General features: G+C 41.4%; 1 long non-coding RNA gene across 1 annotated transcript in view; it reads left to right on the plus strand.

Annotated features, from left to right (window-relative positions):
- LOC144668394 (uncharacterized) overlaps positions 1-14,405 on the plus strand; it is a 29,350-nt gene extending 14,945 nt beyond the window's left edge. The window contains exon 2 of the long non-coding RNA XR_013573486.1: positions 12,560-14,405. This is a non-coding gene — a long non-coding RNA (uncharacterized LOC144668394). The remainder of the gene's footprint in view (positions 1-12,559) is intronic.
- The last annotated feature ends 372 nt before the right edge of the window (positions 14,406-14,777 follow it).

Here is a 14,777-nt window from a genome sequence, read left to right on the forward strand (position 1 = left end):
AAGTACAGACATGGGGCTTACTCTCAGTACTTTCTGGTCGATTTCCTATTTTACTGTTTCATCCTCTTTTTTTTTCCCTTTAAGGAAGGAATTACACGGCTTCTGTAGGCTTTGGTTCAGAATGTTATTGATCAAAATTCGAAAGAAAGCCTCTCAGGTTATTATCACCCAGGTTTTGGGCTTCGCGAATCAGAGGAAGGGGCTCCGCAGCAGATGCCTTTAGTGATGAAAGAAAGTTAACCAAACTTTTTAGCTAAACAGGTAGCATCAAAAACAGGTTTAAATTTTATTTAAAAAAAAACGTTTATTCGATCTCTTTTATTCAATGGGAAATAACCCCATCAGATTATGTACGATGTAGCCTATAGTTAGCATGTCAGAACTATGTTTGAAACACCACTTGTTACTGTATTACATTGACGGATACTCTGCCACTGAAACCTCAGCCTTGCTCTGCAGACCTTCCCTAATATCAAATGATTTAATCGCACCTTATTTAATCAAGTCCGATTAAAGTGAAACCGAATGGCTAATATGGCATTTCACAGGTACCCTGTTAACTTTCAATTAGGCGGTGGCGTCCCCATCAATTTTAGCCTCACATAATTGTTTGTCTCATAGATCCTAGAGTTGTGGCGTGACAAAGGTTTGCCCCATACGAGAACAGCTATCCATAGATATTAAATGTGGGCGCGAACCTAAAAGATGTTTTGTAGCGAAGGAAATACTGCCAGGGACAGGGGGAGAGAGAGAGAGAGAGGGAGGGAGGGAGAGAGAGACTGGCTGTCAGGGGTCAGGCAGCCGGAGATTGCTTCTTGAGATCTTTCAAATTTCACACGTTTGAAGGCTTATAGGCTTTACTGATTCGCATTTCAAAACAAGATCAGTGGATTCATAATCAAAAAATTGAGGTCTGTAACTGGGCTGCATTTTGATGCACGGAGATGTCTTGTAGGGTGAGTGAATTTGGAAAGCACTGTTCTGACACGTCTCTGATCGCTGGGATGACGGGTCTCTCTGAGAAAAGAGGAGATTGCTGCCTGTCTTGTTGCCTCTCCACCATCAAAGCCAGAGTGAGCGGAAATTGGGAATCAAATTAAGTGGTGGTCCAAAATAAAAAAAAAAGCCATTTGAGAGTTTTCTTTTTAAGCACGAGTTGCTCATGAGAGCGGTCGCGCGATTTTTCCACTCGTGTATTTTTTTAACATCTTATTGCCACGGGTCTACGCACTGAGAAAAAGGGATAAACGCAAAAATTCAATGCAGTTCCAAATAAGTCGATAGCCAATGACGTTTAAAGAAACATCTTTGTTTTCAAGTGACATTATGCAGGTTAAATCAATGACGTCACATACAACATTCAACTCGAAGAAAAGTTTGATACAAAAGTAAATTACCAAAATAATATCAGGAATATTAAAAATTAATGTCATCTGCAATGTTATAAAATTAATGCCATATTATAATTAAAGAAAACCGACGATGCAGGTTTGAAGCTATCGAGTCAGCTATAATTTCCTAACGAAAATAGTTGGTTATATAATAATCGTCGGCAATAGTATTGCATAGGGAAAAAACAAAGTTTAAAGTTGGAGAACCTGTAATGGCACAAAGAAGGAAGGGAATATCGCATTGAAACACTACAAGTGTTTCCCAATTGTTTCATCATTCTGCAACTAAAGAAGTCATGTAGAAATATCATTTTGGAGGCACTCAATTTTGGGACATTAGTCAATCTAACATACATCACTACTGGTGAAGGATATCTATTGCTACTGCAATTACAATGACTTATCGCAGAATAAAATTCTATGGGGCGATGCAGATATGAAGGGTTTAATCATGCTGCACAGAATGCACGTGGGCGTTTTCCTCACGAAATAAACTAACTAACGTTTTGCGAAAAGGGAAGGAACGAGGTCCATTTTGTTAATTAGTGCGAGGTCGCAAGTCAAATAAGTTGGGGGAAAATCGATTTACACCAAAGTCTCTTTTTGTGACATTTCATGTGATATGATGATACTGTAACTGAGGTGCGGATTTAGTAGATACGAGAGCGAGGTTCTCAGGATAAACCCCCTTTCGATGGGTTTCTTAGTTGCTTTGTTTGTACTTTTGTAAATTAATAAAACTGTAACTAGATTTATACCCGCTCCGGGGTGCAGCAAGAGACTTAGCTCAAATGGTCATTTTTTTTTTAAATGAAAGGCACACTGGTGAAAATTGAAAGGTAGGTTGAAGAAAAAATGAATACGATGATGAAAAAGGGTGTAGAACAATAAAGGTAAAATTAAAATAAGGCAATCTGAGATACCTACTTAGCCCAGGATAAGAAGGTGGGACAAATGAGCATTAACATCGGTGCAAACAACACGAACAGAATGAGAAACTACCTCAAAGCGGGGAAAGGAAAACGGCTGAACAAGAAAAATGTGTTCAAAAGTGTACCACAATAAACAAGAAGAATAGAAACAGGAGTGACAAAGAATTTACGCAATAAGCAAAAATGGAGGGGAGGGGAAGAGTTGGCAGACGAGAGAAAGTGTGAATCTGAGGAAAGTAAGATAGAAGGGACTAGAGATAAAGGCCTGTTCTGATTGATGACCAGTTTTTGTAGCTGACATTACCATTAAATTATTGCCCAGTATCCTAGTTGTGTTGTCTGTGGCGAACCTCTACCACAAGCTGTTTAATTTTTTTCTAATAGTCTCACGCCTGGCTGCCTTTAGTGACTCGCTATTAATCAGCAAGAGGCTCTACGTTCAGGAAGAAAAGCATTTTGCATTGCACGTGTTTGACAGTGTAGGATAGTCTGCACTCAACCATTTACACAACAAATTATTCTTATCAGATACACTTTATATTTCAATAAAATTTCACGCACAAAAATACTGCTTTGGAGTTCAAAGAATAAACAGCCTGATCAGGGGGAAAACACAAATCGGCCTGTCTGTCTCGTTTTTATATACAAATCATAGCCAATCAAACCTGTGAGTCTGAAGCTAACGGGGCGTATTTATCTCATGTAACCTCGGTGATATTAGTTCATTTGAATTCACCTCGAAAAGAAAGTGTTCTCCACTCTCAGGCTAGCATGCAATAGTTTTATTGCAGTGATTTAACCCTTATAAGTCGCTAGAATGTCCACATGGCTAGTGCATTCAAAGAAGTATCGCAAAGGTGTTTTTGCAGGATATTATTTCATAGTGTATATCAGCAGCGTATACCATCTCACGGTTGCTAACGGTTAGCTATTAACTGAAATGCTCTCCAATCGAAACATGGCGCACTTTTTGAAACCCTTCTCCATTTTTGCGTGCCTGTTTATATATTTCAGATCAGTGATTTTAAATTACCCTGAAACAGTGTGATGGGATTGACAATCCCTTTCCAGGTGAATCCGATGATATGCTGTATTAAATACGTCCCCATGAGCCCCCAGAATGTGGATTCCGTTATGTTCTGAAGCGACAACTCTTTTCGAAGTTTTGAGTTCACGCATTATATGAAGCAAATGCCAGAATTAATCGTCCATGTAGTTTGTTCTGCGAATATTTTTGTTATTTTGAATTCGATTTGTTCCAAGGGTAATGAAGTTGGGATTTCTCGGGGGAGTGGAGAATTAGCTCTGCACTTAACTGGTAGTTCATTAATGTGATTAAGAAGACAGCAAATTATAAGGATATTGGCTTTAGGAATTCCGTATTTTCTACTTCCATGATATTCATGAAATAACTTCAAATTGCCCAGAGCACCGAGTTCCAACTTTACAGTGCCAGGACCAGATATTAAAAGCAATTTTTCACAATTTGGGCCAGCTGCAAAGATTGGGCACAGCATTCTTGAGAGGACTTGAGAGCGACTTGGTTTTAGCAAAGGCGGCATGAGCCCATCTCGAGGACCTGGTCTCGCACTAATTAGACTCTGTGTTGGCTGCAGCTTAACTCCAAACGTGAATGAAGGCACGGTCCAGATGATCTATACTTCAGTCATGTTAAAATTGACCTGGTCAGCAAGCAATAGGTAAAAGGCAACATTTTATTTTAAATGAGGAGTGAAGAGGAAATCTGCGCTGGGTTAATAATTCCGAGAACGGGGACAAAGTAGGGGGAAAAAAAGGAGAACTGGCAGGCAGCGTGGCACGCACATTAATAAAGCTACCAGATATATATCAAGGTAAAATAATTAAAAGCGAAGAAATGCCACAGAGAGCGATCAAGGCGAGATGAGAAAGAACAGAAAAAAAAAGAGAATTAACATATCTCCAACAACAAGGAATGAGGGCAACAAATGAAGAGTAAATGCCTCAGCACAGGAGACCGCCAGCTTAGTAGGACACGTCCAATCAAAAGTGTAACATATATACCTTGATGTTTCTGCTTCATTACATCGCTGGTTTATCTGGTTATTTAACACAATTAACCCCAAACTAACCAGCTGACAGGGAAGTGTGTCATCCAGGGTTATCCTGCAGAATTGAAAAGCATCAGATTTGTTTTCTCCAAAATGCCCTGGGAAGGGAGGGTCTTTTAATTTAACAATTGAACCCCACCATTGAAGCAGCACCTGTAGTTCCAGGCCTTATTGGGGGGGTTAGCATCTTTACTGATCTGGATTTGTGACAGGTGGCGAGATCTGGTTCAACTTCGGCTCAGCGTTAGAATGAAGGCCGATTGCGATGGGGGGTGGTATTGGCCGGGTCGCCTGCTCTTCTTTGGGGGTTGAGTATCGGCAGATGCCAGGGCCGATGTTTAACTGGAGGAACTTGGCCATTTGCAGTCCGGTTTGGCGGTGAACATGAAATCTGGAGAGGGGGGGTTGGAATCAACAACGTTCTAGGCAAAGCCTGCACATTCGAGAGTAATTGTGCTCGAGGCCTGAAGACCTCGGATTAACAAACTATGATGTAGTCATTCGAATGTAACTATTAAACATCATTCGCCATGTATGTCGCATGGAAGCGATCTATAAGCAAGTACCCAGCCATTCTTACCAATACAAGATGCATTAGTCTCAGCATGAAGGTTTCAGCTGTCAATAGTTCTAACAGTTACATTCACAAAATTGCGACCACCCCGAACCTATCCATGAGCAATTTCGCTTCTGTGCAAACTGTTTGGTTAAAAAAAAAAGTTTTGAGAGTTGGAGCGATTTTAACGGTAACGGCAGCACATGATTAGTCGCCAGTTGCCGTGCTTTGATTGAAATGGCAATGCAGTCAAACGACATCCACCCAAGGCTGAAGAGAGTTTGGGCATTGTCAAGAGATTGTAAGATTAAAGGCAAGGATCGCCCAATTCTACTTTCGAACAGAAGTTCGTGCAATTCAAATACAAATTAAAGCGGGAAAGTGGGCGAGGTCTCTACCTCCTCAGTGACAGAAACAAGTCGTGCTTCGAGGTGAAATTGAACAGAATTGCACATGATAAAAATGTCGTTGATGTTTGAAAATGTGACATATAGAGTCGCTGGACGCTATTTATTATTGTTATGCCCCTTTCTTGCTCTGAAGCCCGAAATATCTCTGAAAGCGGTCAAGGCTTGACCGCTCCAGATTTAAGATTCAGTTGGCAATCTGATTACAGGAAATAAAAATGCAAACATAGGGACAGAAACGGTTGATTTTGCGTACTTGGCGAAGTTCCAAATTGCGCTTGACATTTGACACACCTGCAAACATGAACGGGTTTCGATAACGATGAGCGAAAATCGTGGACGTGTATGTACCACGTTAGAATTCGTCCAGCCTTTCTGTGCCGATTTCACGATGTTACCCGATGGACAGGAAGTGCTTTTCTCTGAGACAAATACTTCCATAAAAAAAAACAAGGCACATAAGATCGTTGCTGGAAATATCATGAAAGGTCACTTCAGGTTTGATTTCTACTCTCGGGCACTGTTTAGGGTGGGAACAGATGCAGCCAGCAGACTGGAGATTTAGCGGGGTCAATAGCGCCTTGCCCTTTTGCGGGCTATTTTATTCTGGGAGAGTTGGTTTTCTCTTAGCTTTCAAGACTTTGAAAATCATCGAGTTTCGAGAAAGCCACGGGACTGACAGAGCAGATTCAAAATGCAGCATTCTTCTTGGTGAAAGTGATTTTGCCACCCCTGTGTACGTCTGCTGGAGGGAATATTGCATGCCGTGTCTTTATATGATAGCAGTTACATTGCCATAGCTAATATTGAAGAGTAACATCTCGAAGTACTTCCTGGAAAGTATTATTTCGGATGGTGCAGTGACTGTTGTTATGTATGCAAACATATAAGTTTCGGTGCACAAGAAAGGCAAATAGCAACGTGGAGCGGTCACTTTTGCACTCAATACTTATCCAAAGAAGCTCCTGACCAATGCAAATGTCAATATGACCATACACTAACGTTGCAGTTATACTACAGGTACCGCCTCAGACGCGATGCGCAGCTGACACGCTGGAGAGTCACCGCCGGCTATACCAAGGTCCGCCACACAGGAGTTCCATGCACGCATCTAGAAAGTTTATTTTGTAATATTGGGGAGTGCACCCGCTCCCTCCTAACATTCAAAACTCCGAAAAATATGTCGAAAAAGTGTCCGAAAGATCTAACAGCCACGCCCTTTGAAAATGCAGTTTGCACTGGGACGAAGTTATACTGCATTCAGTGCAAATCCCAAGCAATTTGAGCCCCAACCAATTAGAATTAGTATACCGAGGAACCAGACATCTCACCTACCTTTGGGTTGTAAGATATAGTCAAAACTTTTAAGTCGCGATGCAAAAAGTGACAGCATAGCTAAATTGCCGAGGCGACAAGTGTATTCTTCAAGCTACAAAGATGATATTTATAATGTATTTATGTTGATAACTCCACGACACACTGAGAAGTTATCGAAGAAACTGGTTACTAGTCGAGGATGAACTTTGTGTTTGTTGCGTATGATATGGAAACTACTTAACAAATTGGCAACGTGATGGAGAGCTGATAGGATCTTCAACGGGCAAAAAAAAAATTAAACTGGTTGGCTACAAAGATCCGGAAGAAGTAACCGTCCAGAAATCGACGAGAAAATGTCAATTATGCGCTTTAGTTAAGCATCAATAAATTGTTAATGAATTGACAATTCAACACTTTTGGCTGGTTCATTTACACTCCAGCCCATGAAGCTTGACTCATTGGTAGCTTTCTTGCCTCTGCATCAGAGGTTATGGGTTCACGCTCTACTGCCCGGACTTGGAGTATAAAATTTAAGCCAATGTTCCGATGCAGTATTGAGACATGATTTTATTTTTTTCTGGAAGAGCTGCTTTTCAAAGCAGAAACTAATCCGAGGTCCTGTGTGTCTATTCGGTTCAAGAAGGCAGCTCACCACCGCCTGCTCGAGGGCAGTTAGGGATGGGCAATAAACGCTGGCCCAGCCAGCGACGCCCACACCCCATAAATTAATATGAAAAAAATGTAAAAGATCAAAGATTCACTATTTGAAGAAGAGCAGAGAATTTTCCTGGTGACCTGGTCGACACGCGGCCCTCAGCCAAAACGGACCAACTGGCCATTTGTTTTATTTGCTGCTTCTGGGATATTATTGTGTGCAAATTGTTTTGTTGCAATTGTCTCCTTAACAACAGTGATTGCAATTCAACGAGTAATTAAGTGCCTATGAAACAGCTCGAGGCAAACCAAGGACATCAATACAGGTTGTTTAATTCTTTCCTTGGTTCCATTTGAGTTAAATTTTAATTGGACTATATGGAATCTAGCAAGAACATTGCGCAAGTTATTAGTAAGAATAAAACTCACTATTATAACTTTCTCTAGATTCAGAGAATGACGATTGCCAATCTGCCTCAGTTGCCTACTTTAGCCAGTAACCTGTACAAGTGTGATGTTCTTGCAGGGGAACTGAGGGTTGTGCATTGCAACACTTTCCACTCTCTCCAACTAGGAGGGAGACCTGTGAATGTTCTGTAATTACTGTTAACCCGGCAGTGTGGCCGAGAGTTGGAGGGGGACAAGGAATTCCCTGTGCATCAAGGTTGGGATAGCGCCTGTGTATTAAGGGATGGGCTAGCCTATATAATGCAGCACGGGATAGACCCTATGCATTGCTATGTGCACAACTTATTCAGCAAAGCGCCAGACACTAAGTCCCACATCAACATTACACACTAGCACTGGACTGCAGTGAAAACCTATATACTGTTGGTCAGGCAGCATTGGTGAAAAGATAGGCAAACTGAATGTTTCGGATCAATGACCAAAACGCTAACTCTGTTTCTCTCTCGACAGATGCTGCCTGACCTACTGAGTATTTCCAGCATTTCCTGTCTTTTTTTCCACATTTCCAGCAACGACAGCATTTTGCTTTCATTTTCCTGTATGCATCTTATATTTCGCAGATTTAAAAAAAAATTAAGCATACCGATTTTTCAATCTCAACCTGTAATCGTTTTTGTTGAAAGAAACGGAAAAAATGCTTCCGCATTAGGATTGAAAATTTAGGGCCAAGAGAGAGGTTTTAAAACTAATTTCACGCTGGATTGCAGTTATACCACAATCTGCGCGAACTCCAGAGAACTATGCGAGTACTCATCGGATGTGGGTTCAGACATCTCATGTTACTGCGCTTGAATCAGATCGATGCCTAACCCTAAGTTATACTGCTGGTTTCATTTGGATGCATACTCAAAAGAGATTCGCATTGGTCTGAAAGTGATTGCATGATGGTAATGAAAATTTAATTTCGTATGCTTTCCATTTTTTTTTGTCAAGATCTATTAAAAGACACATTGGTTTATATGATTTGGTGGGTGCCACAGTAACCCCGATCACAGGGGTGTAGAGAACATTCACATGGCATCTGCAGTGTTGCTGAAAAGCGGTTCTCTCGTCAAGCACGGCTAAAGTCGGTGCGTAAAAACAGCGTAAATGGTTGTTTGCATCAATGCCTAGTTTCCGCATTCACAGCTGAACTGTAGACCCCAGACCAAATCAGTTCTCTGCAGTTTATCTTCAAAGGACGAGGAAAGGAGCTAAGGCGTATGTTGTTTCCAGAACTGTTTGTCCGATTTGGGGGTAATAGAAATATATGTCATGGTTATAAATATAGCGAAACTATTTGTGTGCATACCTCGTGACCTCCTGACGTCACCACACACACATCAAGATGCTGTGACAAGATTGAGCCACGATCAGGACTTTGAAGATGCCGATAAGAATTAACCCAGCAACCCTCCAGTTTCTATATACGGAAAGTGAATGTGTCAAAACGTTCACGCCCAGCGCTTCTTCTGGAAATTATGAACTTGACCATTTTTCTGTGTATTTTTTTTTCATGTTAATGTCCGTATAAAACACTATTCCGCACTTCACACGTATTGACTCTTCTGTAACATTATCTTTTGAAGGAAGCCACATCCCTTCATGTTTCGAGGGCTCTGGAAATTCAGTGTCTTCTCCCAGGCTGCTATTCCAGTGGTGACAGCAACAATGTGCCAATACTAGAAGAGAACAGGACCCAGCCAAGCTAATCTACATAGCTTTTAATTGTCAGAGAGATTTGATTCACGAAGGTTAGCAATGTATAATTAGTGAATATACATCTCTTTCATGGCTGTTATAACAATACGATTTTTTTAAAAGCGGCATGAAGGCCGCATGGCGGAATCTGCTCCTGACATAAGGCGGCTGATCGGCAGTTTTCACGGAAAAGTGCACAGAATCATGGGCTGAAATTCCCCCACAACATCGGCGTAAATATAGGAATCCCATACGATGAAGTTGTAATTTGATTCATTGTGTCATTATAAACCACGGCTCCCCATTGTAAACGAGAGCATTGCATATCCTCTATCTCACGTCACTGATATAAAAAAAATCGTTAAGTCCCACTTATTAAAAGCAGGATTTGGTTTATTTAACCATTTTAAACTGGTAACCTGGAAAATAGCTTGTGCCCATTAAAGAATACATCTTGCATCGCACATTATCATTTGAGGTTACAGAATGGAACTAACCATTTACCCATTTACCACAGTCCTACTGGTGCAAATTACATAGTCAGGGAGAAGGGTATTCCTGAAACACACACAGACCAGGAAGGCGCATTATACAAGCTGTTCTCAGCTATGTTAGTGATCAGGGTGCTACAATTGGATAGATTGGGGGGTGGGGGGCTGGGTTGTCTATGCGTCCCATTACTGATCGCTATTCAGCTCCCTACACGAAGTGCGTATGTTTGGACGCCGGCTGAGGGCTTAACCTGGTGCGATAGCCCCCACCGAGGTTGTGTCTAATGTCAACAATTGCCCTTAAGGCTCACGTTTGAATCTCAGCCACTTGGGTGAAATAACGAGGAAAACGTGACGTTCATGGAACCACATCCCAACAAGAATGCCTTCAGCAGTGTAGAGACAATTAGCTAGAAACGGAAGAACAAAATATATAGGTGTTTTCGCCCCGAAACAATTACTGTTTGCTCTGTAACACACTTGATATGCGCGCCTCTTAAGCACAGTCCTCGGTAAAGTGTAGAAAATCACTTATAGGGTTAGCATGTGAGCACTGTAGCACCGAGGAGATAACTGAATCTGCAAAATAATTTATGCAAAAATAGCAAGAGGATGATTGACAGTTTAAGGGTAATCACCTCTCGTTCAATTAAAATATGTACATTTTTCACATGATTTATTTTGCAGTAACTACCTCTTGTGCAAACTTGTCAGATTTTTTAAAAAGTCAGTATTATGTAACAACGTATAGTTACGTTCTGGCAGTCTCCCCTCAAGTATATTTCACCGATTATTGTTTTAAAGACTACAATTAACAGCTGACTACTAGAGATTATACTTCGGCAACCAAAAATTAACTTTGAAAATCGGGGAATCCCAGCTCCAATGTTTTAGGGGAATATTTGTGAGCAGGTTTAAAGTTTTAGATATAAACTTTATAGCCAAAAAATTCAATGGAAGTTTCACTGCTGTTTTGAGAAAACAAAATTGGTGTTAATTTTATGTAGAAGTGTCACTGAATTATCCATTTCAGGCAACACTTGATACTAAACGTCCTTCCCCACACCCAACCGCTCTGTGTTGCATACGGTTGTGGAAAGGGTAGCCTGCAACTGTAGTTGTCATACACTCGTTTTTTTTGTCGCAAAACAACTTTTCTGGTGTGAAAAGAAATGTGTTTATCAATGAATGTCCTCGGATGTCTCTCTACAGCGTTGTGCAAAGAGTCCAGGGACAAAACAGACGTCACGAACGGGCCACTAAGTTAAGGAGGCCAGCAAAATAGCATCCGGATACAAATGACACTATGCAATGGCGGAGAACATTTTGCCATTTTAATGAGCAATCCTTCGCCAATCATCAAACTGAAACCAGGCCTTTATGAATATGTGAAAGATAAGAAAGGATTGCATTTATATAAAGCGGTTTTTCAGGGACCACGGGGCAAAATAAGGGATTTGTAAACAAAACAAGCCTCGGGACAATGCAATTGTTTTTTTTTTAAATATCGTGCATAAAGTCCTTTCGAAGGATCAACTTGTAAATGAAAACATTTGCCTTCAATTTCCTCTTGCCAGTCAACATGTTGAAACCTCACTTTGAAGAACCCTTGAAGAGGTTGTGACAGGGCAGATAATAATATTGGGCATGTGAGTGTGGGGCTGTTGAGATATGCAAGGCAGCAAATGAGATCCACTTATTTTTGCCAACAGAAGTTCCCCCTCTTCACGTCACCATTAGTTGCCACAGGTTCAAACACGTTTCTGGTTTCTTTGCTTCAGCGCTTCCTTAAGGCTGGCAGTATCTCCAGCAGGGACCGGGGACATGGAGACAGGCTAAGGCTGTGATCTGAGATCCGTGCCACGACAGAAAGTTATAACAATATAAGTCTGTTGGACATGCCGGCTGGGCTGTCAGTTTTAATTTGTGCATGACCTACTGGCCGAAAAATGGGATAGAAGTGGCAGAAAGTGGGACTGAAGGCTAGTATTATTGCTTTGACAGCTTCACTCATCTAGAAGTAATGCAAAATGCAATTTATATTTATACTCCCTGACCTCCTGCTCCAAGAGGAAAGTATCTAATGAAGGGCCACTAAGGCAGGGGAGAAGCAGCCTTAAGTTCAGCTGGAATTTGTCTACATTGTTATTCTTCAACTGTTTAATTACAGTCCAAACGTAAATCAAACACCGAAGAGGGCAATGGAGCCTGAAGTCTTACCATTGTTTCGTTGGGGGGCTTTGGTAGGGCAGGAAGGAATAGGGAGTCCCAGGGATGTTCTGCAGGATGTCTGCTAAAAGTCTTTATTAGATAAATGTTCGAGCAACACTCCTGGCGTTTGTTTTTTCCCTCGAGACCCGGTCACTGAACTGTGCTGACTTTTCACCGTAGCGCCAATGGCCAAACGTTAGATATTCTGGAGCAGCGCCAGGGAAAGGCTTGGGTTCACACCAAAGTAAACACAATCATGTCTTCTAGCTTTGTACACACTGAATACGATCTGCAAGATATGTGTTTGCTGCCATCATATGTCTCTCTTTTTTTTTATATTCTTTCTCCCTTTTAATCCACAGACCCGTGCTTCTGCTTGTCCTGTAAATCCCGTGGCATGTGCTGATGACATCACATGATGTCCATTGCCGGCAACATCCAGTCCCCTGCAACTGTCATTTAATGCTGCGAGCAAATGAAAAATGACTGTGAGACTCACTGGCTCCCAGAAGTGACCTTGAGTATTATTAGAATGACCTCCCATCGGTTTGACCAGAAGACCTTTGATATCTGCATGAAGAAAATATACGAGTGAGAAGCCTCATCTACCAATAGAAAGGACAATAGTCAGCGAGAACAGTACAGAGCTAACTCTAAGTTGCAGCTCATTGCTACCAGCATTAAAAAGTGATCACTGTACACAACTTGAATCTTTGTTACCATTGCTCTGAGAATTCTGTCTTTAATGTACATCATTAGTTTCTTATATTAATTTAAAAAAGCCCCGGGCTTATAAAGGATATATAGTCTCTGTCAGTTGGAAATTAATCTGATAGTCGATAAGAGTTTAACTCCTCTCAAGGAGCATTTTATTACAGGTTATGGCAAGCTATAGAGTCAGGAAGAAAACAGCGAGTGGAATCACATGCTTTGGACTGTCAGTTCAGTGAGTAGACTGAAAGCTTTACTTGATCAAAAATTATAGGTAAATCGAATTCCTTGCTGTAATCAGCTTTTCTCCACTCAATCACGCAGTCTCTCCCATCCCTAAACAAACTCTAAATACTACCCTGCTCTAATCAGCTCACACACTCGAAGCACGCTCCATGACTAATACGATATCCTGAAAACAAATTAATGAGGACTGATTACGGGAGAGAAGGTTAGCTCTCCTGCTCTACTTTCACCCCCTGCGTCGTTCATCTTTCCCGGTCTCTTCCTTCCTCTTTACATTTCATTCTGTTTAAACCCCCACCCCCCACCCCCAGCTTTACCAGATTCCACCTCTCTTTCTCCCTCGTCAATTTTCTTTTCCTTCTTGTTTCTTTATTTTTCTGTGGTCAGCTCGCCTCTTTCTAACCCACTCCCGACCCCCACGCCCACCTTTCTCTTTGCCTTACCCACTATCACTTCAACCTGGAGCACACCCTCACCTATGCTGCTATGAGTGGAATGATAAACGCTCATCCCTTTTCTGTCCCTTTCAACTGTGCCTCCCACGCCAGCTGATATCAAAAATACAAATTGGATGTGATCTTGCTGTGCTGTTGAGGCTTGTACCCGGCACCCTGCCACACCGTGTACCTGTCCCGGATACTTGGCATTAGCAAAGTTCGCAAGTGTCAGGTGAATCCCGAAATTATTCCGATAAAACATTCATTCCATTGATTCAGCCAGGGGCCAACAACTCACTATAAACTGGTATTATTACAAAAACAGAGCACCCTTCTCGCCTGTAAATCATAGGGGGGCATTGTGTCTACACCTAGTTACAATTAGTTATATGAGGGTGAAGTACCATATACACACATTTGTAGCAGTGAAGAGATATATGTTGCTTTATTCTCTCCCCCGCACCCCACCAGCCCCCTCCCCCTCCCAATATCAGACTGTTCACCTCTCATCAATCCTGAAATTAATACGGATATTGTCATGTGCAGATTATGACCGGGGGGACACTTGAGCTAATGCCTTTTACCCTATGCGCATTCGTCAATATGATAAAATGTTTCCTTTCCAAATGGGATGCTGTTGCAACGAGACTATAATGTGCCGAATTATATGTGGTGCGGCGATAGAAAGATTGATACTTCAAAGGCTACAGATTTACTGCAATCACATAACTATGTCGTCCATTGTGATCTTCCAACAGTCTTTCTGTGGCAAAACTGAAACCTAAATAAAAGTATATATTCTTCTGTAATGCAACATCACGTCTTGCCGATTATTTAATATTATAGCTGCAAAGTTTGATTCTGAGTAAGTTATATAGAATGTTAAAATGCATATCCCTTAGTATTTCAGAAAGAGACGGGTTTCTGCGGACCGGTCATTGTCAACTCCGTAAATCGTATTCATGGGAAATCACCAAATTGCTAAGAGTGTTAAGGGAAAGAGAAGCAATGGCAAATACTTCGCAATCATCGGGATTAAAGCAGCACTGCTCGTCTGCAGATGTTACAAAAACTTTACGACAAAGAGGATTTCTGAGGCTTGTTAAGTAGAACACCTTGAGATTTATTTTATCCCTTTTCCTTAATCTGCCACGAAATCAGCAGAATGGAATCCACAGAAAGTGGC

Source organism: Cetorhinus maximus, chromosome 26 (genome assembly GCF_964194155.1).
Source record: "Cetorhinus maximus chromosome 26, sCetMax3.hap1.1, whole genome shotgun sequence".
Lineage (NCBI taxonomy): Eukaryota > Metazoa > Chordata > Chondrichthyes > Lamniformes > Cetorhinidae > Cetorhinus > Cetorhinus maximus.